This window comes from Gracilinanus agilis, chromosome 6 (assembly GCF_016433145.1).
Source record: "Gracilinanus agilis isolate LMUSP501 chromosome 6, AgileGrace, whole genome shotgun sequence".
Classification (NCBI taxonomy): Eukaryota; Metazoa; Chordata; class Mammalia; order Didelphimorphia; family Didelphidae; genus Gracilinanus; species Gracilinanus agilis.
Window position 1 is genome coordinate 217,867,357 of NC_058135.1, and position 21,914 is coordinate 217,889,270.

Here is a 21,914-nt window from a genome sequence, read left to right on the forward strand (position 1 = left end):
CGCGCGCTCAGATTTCGCGTGCGTTCTTGACTTAATGGGGTCCTAAGTCTTGCTGCTCTCAGGAACAGGTCCCGGAGCTGCTGATGACTCGATGGGTGCCCCAAACTTGCTCTATTTCTTTTTAGCTGGGTTCGGAGCTATAGGTGAGTGTGGAGGGGGTGGGGGTGGGGCGGTTGCTCAGCTCGCAATTGAGTGAGAGCCCTTTTTAGGCTGGAAATGTCTCGATTCCACGTACCTTCCACGCTGTGCCCTGTTGTGGGGTTCCTCCGTTCGTCTGGACTTGTTTTTATGTTCCCTTGAGGAGTTTTGTGTGTTTCGGTCAGGAGAGGTTAAGAGCTGCTTCTTACTCTGCCGCCATCTTAACCTGGAAGCCCGACAAGTCATTTTTTTTAAACCCTTAACTTCTGTGTATTGACTTATAGGTGGAAGAGTGGTAAGGGTAGGCAATGGGGGTCAAGTGACTTGCCCAGGGTCACACAGCTGGGAAGTGTCTGAGGTCGGATTTGAACCTAGGACGTCCCCATCTCTAGGCCTGGCTCTCAATCCACTGAGCTACCCAGATGCCCCCTGGACAAGTCATTTAACACCTATTGTTCAGCCCTTCCTGCTCTTCTGCTTTAAAGCCAATACATGGTATTGATTCTAAGACAGAAAGTAAGGGTTTAAGAAGAAAGAAGGGAAAAAAGAAAGGAACATTGATGAATCATTAAAAAATACAAATAAGAGAGCAAAAGGAAATGCAGACTGGGACTCAGACAAGTAAAGCAGTATTGAGACTACCCAAGTTAAATATGAAATATTTATGTTTTAAAAGCTGTATGTAATGGAGATTCACAATTTCATATGTGGTCCACTTTTTTCTGTTTCTTGAATATGTTTGTTAATGCTTATCAAATTTATAGTAATAAAAGAGAAAGTTTAAAAACAATGAATATTGAAATAAGAAAGAAGTAACAAACCAAACCATGTGCTTTTCACTGCAAATGAGAGAACAATAAGAAAGGTTTACTTTATAGATTAAGAAAGCCCAGTTAATGGACCATCACATTTGAGCTTTACAATAAGTCCATGAGCTAAGAAGTTCAATTATTATCCCCACTTTAAAGATGAGGAAACTGAGACCCATAGAAACAAAGAGATTGCCCAACACAGCACAATGAGGATAAAGCAGAGTTGAGATTCAAAAATAACTTGCCTGACTACATTCAAGGTTCTTGTCACTACAACAATGATTTTCCGGGAGTTAGAAGATTGAGATTTGTATGTCCTTTAGCCACTGAACAACTCTGTGAAACAACTATATGAAGCAAATCACTCTCCTTCCCAAGTCTTAATTTCTTTGTCTGTAAAGAGGTTGGGCTAGGTGGAGAATGAAGGTGTCTTCTAGCTCTTAAGTCAATAATTTACTATGGAATTTGTCAATGCAGGCACACTTACAGATATGCTCAAATTAGTTCATGTAGACTTTAGATTCTATTATTAAAATTTCAGAATGAGCATTTACACTTCAGAAATTGGCAAATGCTACAAACCAGAACATAATTTATTGTTTTGTGGATAATTTATTGACTTAAGAAAGTCATGGAGAAGCTGTTATTATAGATTAAACTTAAAAGTATATTTCTCTCTATTTCTGCCTGTCTCTTCCTTTCCCCTTCCCCTAGAAAGCTGGTTGTTAAACATTCATAAAGAAACCATACTCCACAGTGACACAGATTTGGATGTCTCCATACCCTCTCTCTCTCCTTTATCATTTGCAAATGACCTACCATGAATTTTCCAAAGACTGTCCCACCTAATGGCTAGAGACCTTCATTTAGGGCTTTTAGCAAGTGATGTGCTACCAGTGAATCTTTCAGAAATTCTATACTATGTAGTTCTTTCTTCCTTTTCTGATTATTTACGTCCCTTTCTAAGCACTAGTCATCACTGATTATATACTATAATGAAGTTATCCACATTGTGCTTTTCTGCTACTCTTTGGGTCACCTGTGATTAGGATTCATTGGATGCTGTCGTGGATCATGCCATGAAACAATATAGCATCTAGCAGGGGAAGGGATCAGATCCTGGCTTGAAAATGAGAGGATTTTTGTTGTTATTGTTATGGTTTTGTTTCATTTTGTTTTGGTTGGGGCCAGCTAAACATTGGGTAATTTCCCACAATGCTGTTCTTCTTATTCTCAGCCTTTTGGTTTATTGCATTGTCCATACCAGGTGCTTGACTTAGGCATGTGTACCGACAAGCATTTAGCAGAACCAAAAGTCCTTTTAGTTTCTCAACTTAATAAGTATTTTTTGAGATGATTCACCAGAAAGTCTCATCAACCTTAGAATGATGATGACATCTGGTGGTCATTGCTATGAATCACATCTTTCATTCCCTTCATGCTAAGGCTCTCTGAACCACAGAACAGCAGAATATCTGAACCAAAGACCTTCAGGTTTTCTTCTAGGTATAATATAGATACTTTCTATAGGCTGAAAAGAGGAGTTAGTCTTCTAGGGAAGTAGAGACCTTTTCTTCTGTCCTTGGAAAGGAAAAGGAAGGAGGTGAGAAATTTCAAAGAACGGAGGAAGGCAGCTGAGGGAGTTCATATCAGATGGTTTCAGCCTACTTAGTGCAGTAGGTCGTCTTCTGCAAGCATATACACATATATGTGTGTACGTGCATGTGTATGTGAATGTGTGAGTGAACTAGGAGAGGAACGGTGCAGCTGTAGGTTAAAGGGGAGAAAAAATAGTTCGAAACAAACAATTCATGTGGGCAATAAGATAGGGAGACACTGAAGGTCCTCCGTGGCTCTCCCTTTCTAGCGTTTGCTCCTCCTATGTCTTTTTTTTTTTTAAATAAACCCTTACCTTCCATCTTAGAATCAATACTGTATATTAGTTCTAAGGCAGAAGAGTGGTAAGGGCTAGGCAATGGGGGTCAAGTGACTTGCCCAGGGTCACACATCTAGAAAGTATCTACATACAGATTTGAACCCAGGACCTCCCATCTCTGGGCCTGCCTCTCAATTCACTGAGTCAGTTACCCAGTTGCTCCTCTCCTATGTCCTTTTTAATCTCTAAGTCTCTTCCATTTCTTCTTGTGTTTTTTTCAGTCTCTGAAAAATTGTCAGTATTCTTGTTACTTTCCACTTTCTTCTAGAGAAGAGCTGTAGGAGTATATGAGAGAACTTTATCTCATTTTCATACAAAGGAAAAAAAAGCTGTAGTATAAAAGTAATGCTAGGGATAGTCATTATGATTCCTGAACAAATTTTAAGGATATTAAAATTATGGCTTGTAAATACCTAAAAACAGAAGATATAGTCCATAAGAATAAACATTTCATCAAGAACAGGTTCTAAGGGGGGCAGCTGGGTAGCTCAATGGATTGAGAGCCAAGCCTAGAGATGGGAGGTCCTGGATTCAAATCTGACCTCAGACACTTCCCAGCTGTGTGACTCTGGGCAAGTCACTTGACCCCCATTGCCTACCCTTACTGCTCTTCTGCCTTGGAGCCAATACATAGTATTGACTCCAAGACAGAGGGTAAGAGTTTAAAAAAAAAACAGGTTCTAAGAGAATAATTAAAATTTTCCTTTTCTTCTTCTTTCCTTCCTTCCTTCTCTTCTTGCTTTCTTTCTTTTTCAGGCAGAGTAGCTTAATTCTTAGCTAGGTAACAAGTTAGAAACCTGAATTCAAGTTCCATTTCTGACACATATTGACTATGACACTCTGGACAAAAAAAGTAAGTTTTCTGTGTCTTCAAAACATATCAAAGACTAAGTTATTGGCAAGTTGACAATTGGCGTTGTTGGGAGAAGTTTTTATATTGAGGATTCCTTGCAATGATGAAATCACAAATCTGGAACAAAAAAAATAAAATCTCAATTGATGGATAGAGGGAAATGCTATTGACACGATAAATGTAATTCTTATTCTAATTACTTTTTACAAAGGGCAGAATAGATGGGTAGAAGTCCCACAGTAGCACATTTAGATTTGGTGTGAGAAAAATCTAAATGACAATTAGGACTATCCTAAAGAGGAATAGATTACCTCTGGAGGTAATTAGACTCCTTTTTTTCTTATAGGTAATCAAGCAAGGCTCTATGACTGTTGGAAAGTAATAGGAGGGTTCTTTGTTCAGGTGGTTAGATGAGGTCCCTTCTAATTCTGAGAATTTGATTCTGTGGGAGTGACGGTGATGGTGAGAGACTTCTAGACATGAGGCTCAGTTGAAATAAAGTGGAAGTATTTACTTTTAGGAAGAGGAGACATAAGAAAGATAGAGCTTTCTTCAAGTATTGGAGGCAGAGCTATCATTTGAAAGTAGGATTTCACTTTTGCTGCTCTACTCTATACCGAAGAACTCAGAGCAATGGGTGGAATTTGGAGAGAGGTAGATTTAGATTATACGTGTAATGAAAATTTTGTAACAAATAGAATTATTCAAAAGGGAAATGTACTACCTCTTTGAGGTTTTTCTGTGTGAGATAAAAATGATGACTCACTCAAATAAATAAAACCTAGAATCAGAAGGTAGGAGTAAAAGAGGCAGTTGTTTCTTTCCCTCATCAAAGAGAGCACTTCAGTGATGGGCTAAGACCAGCCAAATGACTAAGCAAACAGGCAAAATATCTTCCCAACACAAGGCTCCTCCCCACTCCTCTGTCAGGCCCCTTCTCCAGCCCTGACCTACCCAGAACTCCTGTGATTGGGTTGCAGATTCTTCCAACCCACGCCAGGTGAAGTAAGGGGAACAACTGAGCTGTTCACTGTCCTTTCTGTCTTCCATCAGTCTCCTTCCTAACTCGTCCAGGAATTCTTGATCAACAAAAGACAGCAAACTAGCTTTTGAAGCTTAATGCTCATTCTGCGAATAGCACACTTAATTCTGTCTCACGCACTTCTCATTTTAGGTCTTCAAGCAGAGGCTAGATGGCCTCATGTTAGGGATATCATCAGGGACCTCTTTGTTCTGGTGTGGGTTGAAATAAATGACTTCTTTGGACTTTTTCAATTTAGTCAATTATGCCATGTCAATTATGAGGGTCTGTGGATTCAACTTTTGCAATATCTTTTGGCTCCTCTCTATTCTCACTGGTGCCATCCTAGCATAGGCTGCTGGCTTATGATCCAGGGGGTAAAAGCACTGGTTTTAGAATCAGTTGTCTTGGGTTTGAATCCCAACTACTTCTTGTGGGACCAATGGGGTTAATTCTTATTTGGTCTTGTCCAAAGAACTGATTAATGACTCAACTGACTCCATTCCAAGGAAATAAGCTTTGATATAAGAGAATATAATAACAGACGATAAGCAGGGGTAGTAAGTAAGAGTAATGAGAGAGTAAAGAGTGTAAAAGGTTGAGTTTATGTGTTTTCAGGACTGCTTTTTATCTTGTTTAGTTACTAAGGAAGGGGTCATTTGTTTGGGCAGTTGTTGCCCTACCCATGATCCACTTTGATCTGTATGACTTTCTCTTCACTCTTTTTGTCCGCTGGGGGGTGGGAGGGTGGGGCAAACTCAATGTACATTTACATCACTGTCTACATGTCAATTTTGACTACTTTTATTGGTCTGGAGTTCTATTTTAAAGCACTGAAGATACTTTGTTTATACATATATATACATATATACACATATAATATTTATATTTTAAGATTTGTGCCAAGAGAACATATTTAATAAAAATTAAAATGGCTTGATTTTCTCTCTCAGTTTTTCCTCCTTCATCCCCACCCTTCTTGTCTATGAATTTGAAATCTCTTTTAAAATATTTGTTGTATTATTTAATAAAGTTTTATGTTGTCTGTTGCCAACTTAAAAAAATTCTAATGATATGCTAAATACTCTGAGTTACCTTTAGGTCAAGTTTTGCTTTTTCCTGCACAGACTCCAAGAAAGGCAGTGAATGAGGAGATTGAGCATTGTTCGCACCTAGTTGTGTGCCTGGGAAACTGAACCACTTGTACTTGCTGTCCAGAGACCCTCAACTAATGACCTACGTTATGTCTAAAGATTGATGTAAGGAGTTTTCTCATAATTGTGAATCTAAGCAACTCATGTGTCTTTTGTGAAAGGTAGCCCCATTCTAATAAACTAGTTATTGTTTTTTTGTTCTTTTGATTGTGTATAACTACTTGGCAGGGTTTGTGGGACATTTCAGCCCACATCAGGACCTTGGGGAAATCTCAACATCTCTGAACTTGTTTCTTCCTCTGCAAAAGCAAAGTGATCTCTGAGGTCCCTATCATTTCTAGATCTTTTGAATCTGCTTGGCTAACTCTAATTGATTCCCAAGAGATCTCCCATTTGCAGTTTCCCCTCTAAAATTTGTCCTTAAGGGTGTCATTGTTGGACATATCTTTAGTGAGAGACCTGGTCATTTCACTTTTTTACTTAAAAGTACAGGCTTTTAGTTCCCTACTGTTACCTCCCAAAAGTTCCAACTTATTTGTGGAAGTTGGAAATCCAAGATCCTGAATAACTCAGCTTAGCTTCTTGATTTTATCTAATATTATTCCTTTCCATGCTCTACCCACAGTGATAGCTAGTATTTATGTAATTCATTAAGGTTCATAAAACACTTTACAAATACTTATTTGATAATCACAACAACTTTGTGTTGAGGTGCTTGAACTCAGTGCTATTATTGTTTATAGATGAGAAAACTGAGGCAAATGGGTTAATGTGACCTTGGACAAGTCATTTAACCCCCATTGGCTAGCATTTACCATTCTTCTGTCTTGGAATTGTACCACAGTATGGATTCCAAGGAAGGTAAGGGTAACAAAAAAAAAAACAGTTCCAAATTCTGTACCTCTTTTTCTGCCCCCCTTGATAAGGCAAGAAATTTTATACATGTGCAACCATGCAAAACATTCCCACATGCTATGCTGCAAAAGAAAATTCAGACCAAAAAATCCAAGAATAATAAAGTAAAAAAAAAGTATGCTTCAACTGCACTCAGACTCCATCACTTCTTTTTCTGGATGTAACTGGCATGTTTTATCATAAGTCCTTTAGAATTATCTTGGATCATTATATTACTGACAATAGCCAAGTCATTTACAGTTGATCATCCTATGATATTGTTGTATGTGTGTACAATGATCTCCTGGTTCTGCTCATTTCCCTTTGTAGCAGTACATGTATGTCTTTCCAGATTTTTCTGAACTCACCTTTGTTCTTCCTTTCTTTTTCTTTTTTACTTTTATTTAATTACATGTCAAAACAATTTTTAAAATAAACTTCTTTATTGAAAAAGTTGCCAAAATATGCCTCATTCTACAACCCACTCAAAGGTAATTCTATTCTCTAGAGCAGTGATGGGCAAACTTTTTAAAGAGGGGGCCAAAGGAAAGGAAATGCTCATCGGACAGTCTGTTTCTAAGGCAACTCTTTTGAAGTTTCATTGTATTGTATCCTACTCATTGTATTCGTCAGATTAGGAATAATGTCATGCAGCCGGATAGAACATTTCAGGGGGCTGCATCTGGCCCTCGGGCTGTAGTTTGCCCATCACTGCTTTAGAGTGATATAATCTTTAATGCCTCTTCCATATGGCAGTCTTCTTTAAATTTTTTTTATTAATTAAGAAAATTTTTCCATGGTTACATGATTCATGTTATTTCCCTCCTCTCCTCCCATCCCCTCCCCATAGCCAAGGAGCAATTCCACTGGATTTTCATGTGTCATTGGTCAAGATCTATTTCCATATTATTGATATTTGCACTAGTGTGATCGTTTAGCGTCTACATCCCCAATCCTATTCCCATCGACCCATGTGATCAAGCAGTTGTTTTTCTTCTGTGTTTCTGTTCCCACAGTTCTTTCTCTGGATGTGGTTGTCATTCTTTCTCATAAGTCCCTCAGAAATGTCTTGGATCATTGCATTGCTTCTAATAGAGAAATCCATTGCAATCGATTGTGCCACAGTGTATCCATCTCTGTATATATGGTTCTCCTGGTTCTGCTCCTTTCACTCTGCATCAATTCCTGGAGGTTGTTCCAGTTCACATGGAATTCCTCCAGTTTATTATTCCTTTTAGCACAATAGTATTCCATCACCAACATATACCACAATTTGTTTAGCCATTCTCCAATCAAAGGGCATCCCCTCATTTTCCAATTTTTTGCCACCATAAAGAGCATAGCTATAAATATTTTTGTATAAGTCTTTTTCCTTATGGTCTCTTTGGGGTATAAACCCAGCAGTGGTATGGCTGGATCAAAGGGTAGGCAGTCTTTTAAAGCCCTTTGGGCATAGTTCCAAATTGCCATCCAGAATGGTTGGATCTATTCACAACTCCACCAGCAATGCATTAATGTCCCTATTTTGCCACATCCCTTCCAACATTTATTACTTTCCTTTGCTGTCATGTTTGCCAATCTACTAAGTGTGAAGTGGTACCTCAGAGTTGTTTTGATTTGCATTTCTCTAATTAGAAGAGATTTAGAACACTTTTTCATGTTCTTATTGATAGTTTTGATATTTTATCTGAAAATTACTTATTCATGTCCCTTGCCCATTTATCAATTGGGGAATTGCTTGATTTTTTGTACAATTGATAAAACTCTTTATAAATTTGAGTAATTAGACTTTTGTCAGAGGTTTTTGTTATAAAGATTTTTTTCCCCAATTTGTTGCTTCCCTTCTAATTTTGGTTGCATTGTATTTGTACAAAAACCTTTTTTAATTTAATGTAATCAGCATTACTTATTTTACATTTTGAAACATTTTCTAACTTTTTCTTGGTCTTGAAATCTTTCCTTTCCCACAGATCTTACAGGTATGCTATTCTGTGTTCCCCTAATTTACTTATAGTTTCCTTCTTTATATTTAAGTCATTTACCCATTCTGAGTTTATCTTGGTGTAGGGTGTGAGATATTGATCTAAACCTTATCTCTCCCATACTGTTTTCCAATTTTCCCTCAAAACAAGTTTTGACAATTGTTTTTTTTTTACATTTTACATTTAGATAATAGTAAATAGTCTGATTGCTTTCATGCAATACGAGTCTTCATATTGCTTATGCTCATGCTGTAACAGAAAACACAACACAAATACAATAAAAACTCATGGAGGAAATAAAGTAGAAGATGACATGCTTTGATCTGTAAACTAACTGATTACAACAGTTCCTTCTTTGGTTTTGGATAGCATTTTTCATCATGAATCTCTTGTGGATATCTTAGAAGCTTCCTTTGCTGATAATAGTTACTCCTTCACAGTTGATAATTATACAATATTTCTGTTACTGATACAGTGTTCTCCTGGGTCAGCTCACTTTACTTTGTTTCAGTTCATATAACTCTTTCCATGTATTTCTTAAGTCATTCTGTTCTTTATTTCTATGGCGTAATAATATTCCATTACAACTACATACCACAATTTGTTCAGTCATTCCCCAATCGATGAGCATCCACTCAATTTCCAATTCTTTGCCACCACAAAAAGAGCATCTATAAATATTTTTGTACACATGTATGTCATTTTCCCTTTGATCTTGTTGGGATACAGACCTAGTAGTGATTTTGTTGGTCATATTTCTATAACCCAGGGTGCAGTTCTAAATTGGTCTCCAGAATGGTTGGATCAGTGCATTTGTGCCCCAATTTTTCCACATTCCCTCCAATATTTGCCATTTTCCTTTTCTGTTAAATTTACCAATCTTAGAGATGTGAATTGGTAGTTCAGAGTTGTTTCCCACTTATCTTTAAAAACCCAATTCAAGCACTACTTTCTTCATGAAGCCTTCCCTCATGTCAAAGATGGAAAAGGACCCTCCCTGTCAGACAACACATTGTATCTTGCTTTTCCTCTCTCTCACACATTTATGCTGTGATGTATGGTTATCCAAGTCCTGACTAGAGTATAAACTTTGCGAAGGCAGAAACTGGGTCTTAACTAAAGTTTTTTTCTCCTAGCTCCCAGCTCTAACATTCTTCATTATTAGGCCCCTTCCTGTTCAAACATTTTGGGTTCTAAATTCCCTCCCAGTTTTGACATTTTATTGTCTCAATTAATGGTTCTCAAATATTTTGTTCTCAGGACCCCTTTATGCTCTTAAAATTATTTAGGACCCCCCAAAAGGGCTTTTGGTTTTGTGGGTTACATTTATCTGTTAATATTCATCATATTATGAATTAAAACATCTTAGTATTATTTTGACAATAGTTTTTATCCCACAATCATCCTGAAAAGGATATTTCTTGGAAATCCATGTGGGCCTCCAGACCAAATTTTGAGAACCACTAACCTAAAGTTCTTTCCAGTTCTCATATTTTGTGTTCTAGGGTTTCTTCAAACTCTGACATTATATTTCTAAATTCTCTTCAGGTCTGAGATTCTACATCCTAAAATCCCTCCCAATTTTGACATTCTATATTCCCATGGTCCCTTCTACCTCTGACATTTTATGGTCTAAAATCAATCCCAGCTCTGATATCTTATGTTCTAGGGTGGCTCCCATCTTTGACATTCTATGTTCTAGGGCCCCTTTCATCTCTGACATTCTATATTCTAAAGTACCTTCTAGCTCTGACATTCTATATTCTACGGTTCCTTCCAGCTCTGACATTTTATATTTTAAAGTCCTTCCCAGCTTCAATACTCTATGTTCTAAGGTGCTTTAAAGCTTTAGCATTCTATGCTATGATGATGATGGGATCATACGAATATGATTTTTTTGTGTGAAGTTCAGTGAGAATACTAACAATACCAGCACAGTTGTATAAACTGGACAATTGGTCCACTCAAAAGAAAGACCTTGTCTAGTAGAGGACAGAATTTGGGAACCAGGAGGTACCTGTTCTCTGATTATGTCCTTATTTGGTTTTTTCCCCTTTACAAATTAGCTTCCCCTTCATAATCCCTTTGGATTCTTACCATAACCCTGGGAGATAGTCAGGGCACATATTGTTAGCTTTGTTTGACACATGATGGAACTGAAACTCAGAAGTGAAGTGTTTTAGTGAAGGACATCTAGTTGTGTGTGGTGGAGCTGAAAGAGGAATCCATGTCTTGACTCCTTAAAACCCTTGAAGTCAGGTCACCTCATAAGGATAAGGGGGGCAAACTTGGAAGGGAAACTTACTTCCCTATAGAGGAATATATCTCTGATTTATCTCATGCCAGATGGCATCTCTATACACCAAGCCAGCATAACAAAGAAATGAAATTGCCCTAGGGGAAATGAGTCACTGCAGAATTCTGGAAACCAGTCAGGCTTTAAATCCAAAGGTTGGGCACAACAGGGTCCTGCCAACTCTGCAGTCTGGGTGCAGGGAAAGTGCTTTTGCCAGCTCAAAGTGAACTTTTTGGGGGAACTTCCAAAATTCCTGTGGACTTTGGGGAAAGCGAAGGTTTTATAGTCTCTTTTGGAATGATAGTGCATCAATGGGTGGGAAAGACATGGACATTATGCAAGAGGGCAAGGGTAGTGCTTATACCCATGTATATATTTTGAGAGGTAGTGTGGTGTAGTAGAGAAAGAGCTGGTTTTGTAGAGCTATGGTTGGAAGGGTTTAAGCCTTGACTCTGACATACTAGCTGTGTGACTGGACAGGTGTTAACTTCTCAGTGTTCTAGGCAACATTCTAAAATGAGAAGTTGTAAAGAAGATGCTGATTTGCAGTGGTAAGAAAATTCTTTCTCTGGGAGCTCTTCTACATTCATGAAATTATAGGTATGGTAAAATATTTTATTTATTTATTAAAAACCCTTACCTTCTGTCTTAGAATCAATACTGTATATTGGTTCTAAGGCAGAAGAGTGATAAGGGGTAGGCAATGGGGGTTAAGTGACTTGCCCAGGGTCACACAGCTAGGAATTGTTTGAATCCAGATTTGAATCCAAGATCTTATATCTCTGGGCCTGGCTCTCAATCCACTGAGCCACCCAGCTGCTTCCAAGAAGACAGAACTTAGACTCAAAAGCCTTGGGTCCTTGCTCTGCCATGTATGAGCTGTGGGACACTGGGAAAAATCAATTCACTTATGAGAAATTCCTTCAGTTTCTCCCTTTTCATTGAGTAGAATAGAGATTAGAATATATGACCTCAAGTATATATATTTTTGCTTTAAGTCCTATGCTCTATTTCTCTGTTATTGTTATGGAGCTCCAAGACTAGAGATTGTCTCTTATAATAAAGAAAAATAATTAAACAGAAATATCTGATGGAGAAACCTTATCTTACAATGTAATGTATCCTAGTAGGGCTTCCCCTAAGAAAGTAGCTTTCTTCCAAATTATTGTAATTGTTTTAAACATTGATATCTGATGATAATTGTTCAAATTTATGAAGATTTAGATACTACAAAGAGCATTCATATCCATGATCTCATTTTATTAACACAACACCTTTGTGAGGTAGATAGGGATAGGGACTGGACCTGTAATTTTAATGGTATCAATAACTTTTAAAAATGCTTAATTTTTCCCCAATTAAATTAAAAATTTTAACATTTGTTTTTTAAATTTTGTGTTCCAAATTCTCTCTTTCCTTTCCTACAACCCCTCATGTTGAGAATTAAGCAATTTGATATAGCTTATACAAATGTAGTCATGAAAGACATATTTCCATATTAGTCATGTTATGAAAGGAAACACAGACAAACAAACAAACCAACACAAGAAAAATAAAGATAAAAGTATGCTTTGATCTGCATTCAGAGTCCAGTTCTTGGAGCATTTTTTTAATCTATCATGAGTCTTTTGGAATTGTTTTAGGTCATTGTATTGCTGAGAACAGCTAAGTCATTCACACTTGGTCATTGTACAATATTGCTATTACTGTGTGCAATATTTTCCTCATGTAAGCCTTCTTAGATTTTTCTCGAAGTATACTGCTTGTCATTTTTTATAGCACAATAATAGGATTGCATCATAATTGTACACCACAACTTGTTCAGTTATTCCAAATTTGATGGGCATCTCCTCAGTTTCCAATTATTTACCATGACAAAAAAGCTGCTATAAATATTAGTTCAATGATTTTCTTGGTTGCAATTTTGTTAATCTTTCTTTTGATTTTCAGGATTTCTAGTTTTGTGTTTAATTGGGGATTTTTAATTTTTTTCTAGTTTTTATAGTTGTATGTCCAATTCATTGATCTGTTCTTTCTCTATTTTATTAATTTAAGCATTTAGAGATATACTTTTCCCCTATGAACTGCTCTGGCTATGTCCCGTAAATTTTGGCATATTGTCTTTATTGTTGTCATTTCCTTTGATGAAATAAATGATTGTTTCCATGCCTTATTCTTTGACTCACTCATTCTCTAAGATTAGATTATTTGATTTCCAATTACTTTGAATCTGTTTTTTCTATAATCCTTCATTAAATATATTTTTTATTGCAATATGACCTATAAAAATACATTTAAAATTTCTGTTTTTCTCCATTTGGTCATGAGATCTTTATGTGCAAATACATGCTCAATTTTTGTGTAGGTACTGTGTATCATCAAGAAAAGGAATATTTAGACAATGATGTAATGTATATGCACCAAATGGTATAGCAAATTCTTAAAGGAAAAGTTAAGTTGTCAGGATAAACTAGATAGTAAAACTATAATAGTAGAAGACCTCAACTTACTCCTCTCAGAAGTAGATAATTCTAACCTAAAAATAAGTAAGTTGGAAGTTAATGAGATGAATAGGATTTTAGAAAAGTTAGATATGATAGACCTCTGGAGAAAAGTGAATGGTAATAGAAAGCTGAAGCATAATAGATTCTGCTCTAATTCCTTATTTTATAGCTTCTATGTTTTTTGGCTTCAGGTATATTTCTTGTAAGTGACATATGGTAGAATTCTGGTTTTTTAAATCATCTCTATTATGTGCTTCCATTTTTTGGGTGAGTTTATTCCATTTACATTCATAGTAATATATATTAATTGTGTATTTTCCTTCCATCCTGTTCCCCACTATTTATTCTGCTCTCTCTCCATTTACCCTATCCCTCCTCAAAATTATTTTGCTTCTGAATTGACTAAGAGGGAATAACATATATATTCAGTTGGGAATAGAAATGTACCTTACTCTACAATGAAGTAGAAAGGAAAGGGATCAGAAAGGTGGTGGGGGAGTTAAAGAAGGGCAGGCAGGTTGGAGAGGAGGTGGCTAGAAGAAAAAATATATCCTGAAATGTTCACAGAAAGAGTACTACATTGGTTTTTTTGCTTGGCATAAATTCTTTGACAAGAATACCTGTTTCTGTTTCTTTGTTCTTGAAGAAGATATATAGTTGGATTTAGAGAATTCAAGGCCTTGGATTCAAATTCTGATGCTGCAATTTAATACCTGTGTGGCCTTGAGCACTTGCCTCCTCATCTTTGGACCTTTGAATCTGTCTCTGTAAAATTAAGGGGTTGGCCCAGTTCACACTAGGGGTCCATTTGAGCTCTAAGTTTTATGATCATATTCTTCTCATTCTTCCCCCTCCAGGGGCAATATTTATCGTAAATGTTTTGAATTACCACTAGATGGCAGCAAAAGGCTTTACAAAGGTAAAAGGTCAGTTGGAGAGAGAGAGAGAGAGAGAGAGAGAGAGAGAGAGAGAGAGAGAGAGAGAGAGAGAGAGAGAGAGAGATGGATGGAGATAGAGAAGGAGGGAGAGAGGAGCAGAAGAGAAACAGAGACAGAAAGAGACAGGGAGAAGGAGAGGGAGAGAGAAGGAGGGAGAAAGAAACAGACAAGAGATTGGCTCAAAATAGAGATATACAAGTTAGCTTCTAGCCTCAGCTTCCCATGTTCAGAGGCAGAGTGGGGAAACACATAGAGTTCTCATCTGGAAGTCCAGAGTCTGGATTCTAGGTCCAATTTGAAACTCATAGCTTTAATTTCTTTAATTCTTTTAACATTTATAAAATGTTTTCCCATCAACTGAGAAAAAGATTTTATAAGCTAAGTACTGTTCTTGTTTTACAAGGTAGTTATTGTTCTTAGGCATTCATTCCATAGGAAGAATCTATCTTCTTTCCTGTGTCTTTTCAACAAGGTATGAATTTCAATTACCTTGAGTCCTCATTGCTCTACTGATGAGTGGTTTTTACTCTGGAGTGGTTCAAGTTCCTGTATTATTTTGCCCACCTCGGTTGATTTTTGAAAGGGAACTATTTTTTTAAACCCTTTCCTTCTGATTTAGAATTAATACTAAGTTATTGGTTCCAAGGCAGAAGAACATTAAGGGCTAGGAAACTGGTATTAAGTGGCTCACCTGGGGTCATACAGCTAGGAAGTATCTGAGATCAGATTTGAACCCAGGACTTCCTATCTATAGGTTTGGTCCTAGACTACTTGTTTGAAGGGGAAGTTGGAGAGAGAGGAGGACAGACAGACAGAAACATTCTGTTCCCTGGGGAAAGGCTTACCCTTGTACATCCCCATAGTCCTTCCAGGGAACCATGCAGCCTATTAGGAGAGGAAGAATTAGCAACAGATGGAGACACAGAAGGAGAGAAGGAACCATTGCCAGACAGAAGCGTGAAGGGGAAGAAGGAGGGGCATCTCAGAGATCCAAGATCTGAAGGAATAAACTAGGCATATCCCTGTGGTTGGTACTGAGTCATGTGGACTGTAGGATTGACTCTCTAGCAACTTCTGAGTTTTTCCTCTTGTTTGGAGATGGGCATGGGCTTAGTACTGTACTTTGGGAAGATTGTATAGCCAACCAGGGAAGGCAGAGGCCCCACTGGAGAGCGATGGGGAATTGTTTTTGACTGTCTATGGGCTCAGGTACATTTTCTTTACATTTACTTTTTTTTTTTTTGCCAGGTTAAACAAACCTGTTCTGTATGCTATATTGTGTTAGCCTGTGTGCTTGCATGGGGTCTGGGGATCCTTTTCTTTTTACTGTGGAAACCTAAATAGTCACTAAATCCTGATGTTCCCAGGGACAACCCTGGCAAGGGGCATAAACCAAAGAAAATGAATATTGAGAAATGCTCGAGATTGAACCCTGTCCATATGAGTTTAAAGTTTCAAAGTTTAGATTCCCTAGGTTACATATAGATGATATTCAGAGAGAAGTGACTTGGCTATAGTCAGAAAACATCAAAGAAAAGATTCAAACTTGAGTCTTCTGAATAAAAAAAAATTTTTTTTTTACTTTCCTACTAGTTATCTGCCCTTGGAGAAGTCCGTTTCCTTCTCTGAGTCCAATTTCCTACTGCTAAAAGGGGTAAATGAAATGATCCCTTTTATCTCTAACAATTTATGTTTTAATGTCCCCAACATTCTATGTCCTAATCTTAAAGATCTCACTCTGGTCTTACATCGTAATGGATATTCTAAGACAAGGGTTGGCAACCTTTTTGGCTGTAAGAGCCATAAACGCCACATTTTTTAAAATGCAATTTCGTGAGAGCCATACAGTGCTCACAGTGCGTGTTCCTGTAACAGCACCTGAAAAAAAAATTTGACTTTATGGCTCCTGCAGAAAGAGCCATATCTGGCCCTCAAAAAGCCAGATATGGCTCAAGAGCCATACGTTGCTGACCCCTGTTCTAAGACCTCTTGTAGCCCTACCATTCTATAATAAAATTTCCTTGCCCCTCTGGTATTATTTCTGTTTTCTAAGGCCCCTTCCAGTGCTGATATTCTATGTTCTATATTCCAAAGGCATTTTTTAGTTCTTAGAGTTTATGTTCATGTGTCAATGTCATTCCTAAAGGTTGCTAATGTATGGAAAATGGGAGCTTTTAAACTCTATGCTGAAATCTCCGAACCCCCCTGGAGTGAGGAGCAGAATCTGGTTCCATTTGGAGTCCCTTCCCTTCTCCCCCACTATGACAAAGCACCAGCTAAGTGCTTCTGGCACAGGGCCGTGTTTAATTAAAATATCTCCCGGTGTTTCCTCTATTCACTGGGAAATTAATTTGCGATGTTATTGCTGACTCTTTGCCTCTGCTGCTGGTCCCATTGCTCCGTCAGCTCCTTGATTGTTACAGCAACATCCCCAATCCTTTGTACACATTCTCCTTTCAGGATGCTCCCAGCCAAGAAATAAAGCAGTAACATCTTGGCCCTCCAGAGCCCTCAGGAAATGAAGTATTCTGGATGGCATGGTTTTCAAGAGACTTGGTTGTTTACCTTAATAAGTCCCAATATTCTTTTCCAATTTAACAATTCTGGTTGGAAATCTTTTGAAAAAGAGGACTGGATTTGGAAGCACAGGACCTGGCTTTGAATCCTCCTCCTCTTCTTCTTTTTACAAATGGGGCTCAGCACCCTCTCTGCAATTTACAGTCTCAGAGAGTTGGCTGGGGGCACTCATAGATTCCACAGGGTCACACAACCAGTAGGTATCAGAAGGGGAATTTGAACACAGGTCTTCCTCACTGCAAGGCCAGATCTCTAAGTTACCTCTCCCAGGATAATGCAGAATAAAATGCTTTGGGTGGAAACAGGAGCTGTTATCATCAACTTCCGCAGTTGTTGTCCTAGGTTGTAACATAGTAATGTTCCCAAGAGGTTTTGATCTGGGCTGGGCTTTTGTAGTTCTTATGTCTTCTTTTCACATATCCTCCCTCTCTGTCAGGCTGTCAGCTGTCATTTTTTAGAGCTGCAAGCTTGTCTGAGTTTAGAAGCTGACACATTCCCAGCCCCCTTTCTCATTTGTTGCTTCTTATCTGCTGTGGGTTGAGGGATTTAGAATTATGCAAGATCTTCAGGGAGTTCAATTCTTCCAGGATTGAAGTTGTCCTCACAGGGCTATGCTTACCGCCATTGCAGATTGCAGCAATTCCAGTCTTTCATTGTGGACTTCAAGAAATGCTGTGTTAAGGGAAAAAAATCATTCCTGAGATCATTTACTCCAAGAGCCTTGCCATACATAGTTAGGTTGGTCCTTAGATAATCCACAGTCAGATCTATTCTCCATCCTTTTCTAATTTAGTACTAAGCCATTGACATAGTTCTGGAGGTGGAGGTGGATGCTACGCTAATACCCTTTCCCTTATTGCCACTACTTCACGGATACTCCTTTAGGTGTCTTCATTTAAGCCATCTAGTTTTTCCTTAAACACACACACACACACACACACACAGAAAGAGACAGAGAGACACAGAGAGAGACACACACACACACACACACACACAGACAGAGAGAGACAGAGAGAGACACAGAGAGAGAGACACACACACACACACACACAGACAGAGAGAGACAGAGAGAGAGACAGAGAGACAGAGACAGAGACTATTAAAAATCAGCACTGAATGGGCTGGCAAATTCTTCTGAGAATTAAATCCCAGCAACAGATTCCCCCTAAAACAAACAAAAGCCTATGTATTAATTACTATAAACCTGGAATCCTTACCATTTATAACCCTTTATTCTCCTCTCTAAAGGTGCTTTTTTTTTAAAGAATAAGTCAGATGAATTGGACTATGGGACTCAATTCACATTTAGCTGTACATTTCCAAAACATTTTAGATTTTCCAAAGTCCAATGCCTATGATGTGCCATATCTTAACTTTAATACTTTCCTCAATCCCATTTGATAAATGAAGAAATTAAAATTCCAGTCATTCCAGAATCATAGAGCTGTCAGAGACCCCAGAGACATCTAATCCATCCCAGAGCTGAAGAAATTCTCTTCCCAACTTCTTCTCAAGGGGCCATCTAGTCCCCACTTCAGTGCTGGCAAACTCATGACCTAATTGGGAGCTTTCATGAGTTATTACAGCTTCTTTAGAACTGAGATCAAGATCCAGGTTTTGGATCCTGTCTCGTGTTCTGTCTACTATAGCCTTTGCTAACTTCTCAATCTGAAAATATTAAAATAGTGATAATAAGATGTCAGAATTAGAATAGAGAATGTGGAATGCTGGAGCTAGAAAGGACTTGTGGGTACAGAACATAGACTGTCTGAGTCAGAAGAGGCTTTAAAACATAGGACATGGGGCAGCTGGGTAGCTCAGTGGATTGAGAGTCAGGCCTAGAGATGGGAGGTCCTAGGTTCAAATCCGGCCTCAGACACTTCCCAGCTGTGTGACCCTGGGCAAGTCACTTGACCTCCATTGCCCACCCTTACCACTCTTCCACCTAGGAGCCAAATACACAGAAGTTAAGGGTTTAAAAAATAAAATAAAACATAGGACATGGAAGGTAAAGTCTAAAAGATGCTGGAGAGATCATCTTATCCAAACTTTTCCTTTTCTTATAATCATTAATATGCTCATCAGCAATGGGCTTTATCTTTGCTGGAGTAAAGGCTTCGCTTCACTAATTTGTTTGAATTTCTGCATTTCACTGAAAAGGTTCAGAGCACTGGGCACTTTGTCACTGGTTAAACTTTTAAAATTATTGTAAGTTTTGTTATTAAAATGAAGAAGGGCTCACTAGAACATTTTTGCTTTTTTTTCCTGTGCCCTTTATCTTTTAAAAAATTTATTTTTTTGTTATATTTTAAGTTCTGAGCTGTCTCCCTCCTTTCCTCCCTACCCTACACTAGAAAATGAGATATCATTTGACTTGGATTTTATATATATACATGTATAAGCATATATACATACATATATATGTATATACATACATATATATATAAAAGCACTTCTATTTATCAGCTCTTTTTCTAAAGTGGACATTCATAGTTATTCTTCAAACAATAGTGCTGTTGGTCTATAAAACATTCTCTTGCTTCTCCCTTCTTTGCTCTTCACATTCTTGCTTTCAAATTCATTCATTTCATTCTTCAAGGGGACTAGATTCAAGATTTCACAATAAGAAGAGGGAGCCCATGGCGCTGAAGGTCTTGAGTAGCAGGGATAGGCCTTGTATGAACAAACAAGAGTGCATGAGCTCACAATGTGGTTTGGAACTAACTAGAGTTGATTCCAAATTATGGCAAAGTATTTTCCTTAGTTGACCCTGAACCTCAACCTACAGCCTTTCCTTCAATGACCAGCTCCGATTCTACAGCTTCCACGAAGCCTCTTGCTTCCCGAATAATAGCTTTGTACACATTTCGCTCACTCTTACATCATTACTTTTAAGACTATAGTTTCACCTCCATTAGATTGTAAACCATTTTGAGAACTGGAGCCATGAATGAATGAATGAATGAACGAATGAGCATTTATAAAATACCTTCTATGTGCCAGGCATTGTGTTGGAGGTACAAAGAGAAAAGCAAAATGCACCCTGCCCTCAAGAAACTTAAATTCTAAAAGGGAGAACCAGTGGAGAGAGTTTTAGTCTAGTGAATCACTGAAAGAGTGAGTAGAGCCATAGTAGAGTCAGCTGTCATGCCTTTTTAGAAGTAATGGCGGCACCGATATCAATCTGATTACTGTTTCCAAAGTCAGAGATGGAATGGAAGAAGTAAGCAGGTGTTAGCATAGAGGTTGGGAGAAAGGACTGTAGGCAGGGGGTCACTCACAGTGGCAGGGCCGATGGCAAAATATCTCAAGATATCCAAGTTAAAGAGATGTGAAGCATATTCTGTGGTCAGCTGGGCCTAGCCTGGCTGTAACAGTCTTTGTACCTGTTATACCTGTTAGTCAATATTTGTCAGTCATCAAATTGACTTCACAGTGACTATATCACTCCTTGCTTGCATTTAATTTGATGTCCTTGGTGGCAAAGCCCCTGGGGACTAAGGAGAGGGGGCAACAGGAGACAGTGATTTTGATTGGCCCATTGAGATGCTAGAGAATTAGTGTAGGGGTTAAAACACTCAAGAGGAATTAGAAACACTGGGTTTGAGAACTGGTTCTATGTTCTTGAGCCCAATTATTATACTACTTCTCCCTCCATGAGCCTCAGTTTCTTCACCTGAAAAAATGGAAATAATAAATCCTGACTAACCTTTATAATTCTGTTTGAAGAATCAAATGAGATATTAGAGGAACATTGGGGTAGGAAGGAAATGGAGACACAGACAACTTTTAAAAGGATTTGAGCAGTAAGGGAGAGAGTGAGAGCAGGGATCATACTTATATGGTTTAGTCAAGGGAATTTTTGTTGTTTTTCTTTTTTCTTTTTAGGATTACAAGGACATGAACATGCTTGTAAAGACATAGTCTAAGGGACATGTCAAAGAAGCCTAAGAAACTGGAAGGCTTTTAGAAGAAGGTTCTGATAGAGGCAGGACAAGTTGGGTCAAGGTCATAGGCAGAAGGGCTCTACTTAAAGAGCAGTAAAAACATCTGTTCTGGTACCAGGGTGGAAGAGGGAGGAGCATTGCTGTTGCTGAGACTCTGAGGAATGAAGGGGAAATAAGGAAACTCATTTTGGATGGTCTCAACCTTCTCAATGCAGTCAAACACATTATAAGATCATCTATACTAGGTGTATATATGTGTATGTGTATATGGTATATATACATATATACACATATATGATTTAGTGTGTGGTTGTATGTGCATGTGTGATGTGGTATTTGGTATGGGAACATGCGTGTGTCTGTAGTAGAACTGATCAGGGATGCAGGTATGAATGGAGAGAATAAAACATTTCCATGAAGAGCTGAAACCAGGGTAAAGCCAACATGAGGGAAGTTAGAGAGTTCGAAGAGCATTGTCCCCAGAGGTATATTTTATTTCCTGCTTGGTCCTATCCCAGTGGTGGTGGCCTCTACCTCAAATGTACTTGCTTCCTTTTCAGCAACCTAGAAAGCCAGTGATGTCCCAGGGAGTATTTGTTCCTCTCGCAGGCTCCATCCACAGCCTCCAATGCCCCACCCCTAGCTCTCTCCAGCATCCCGTCCTTTAGCAGTCTAGAGCAGTGATGGGCAAACTTTTTAAAGAGGGGGCCAAAGGAAAGGAAATGCTCATCTGCCAGTCGGTTTCTAAGGCAACTCTTTCAAAATTTCATTGTATTGTATCCTACTCACTGTATTCATCAGATTAGGAATAATGTCGTGGGGCCCAATATAACATTTCAGGGGGCTGCATCTGGCCCATGGG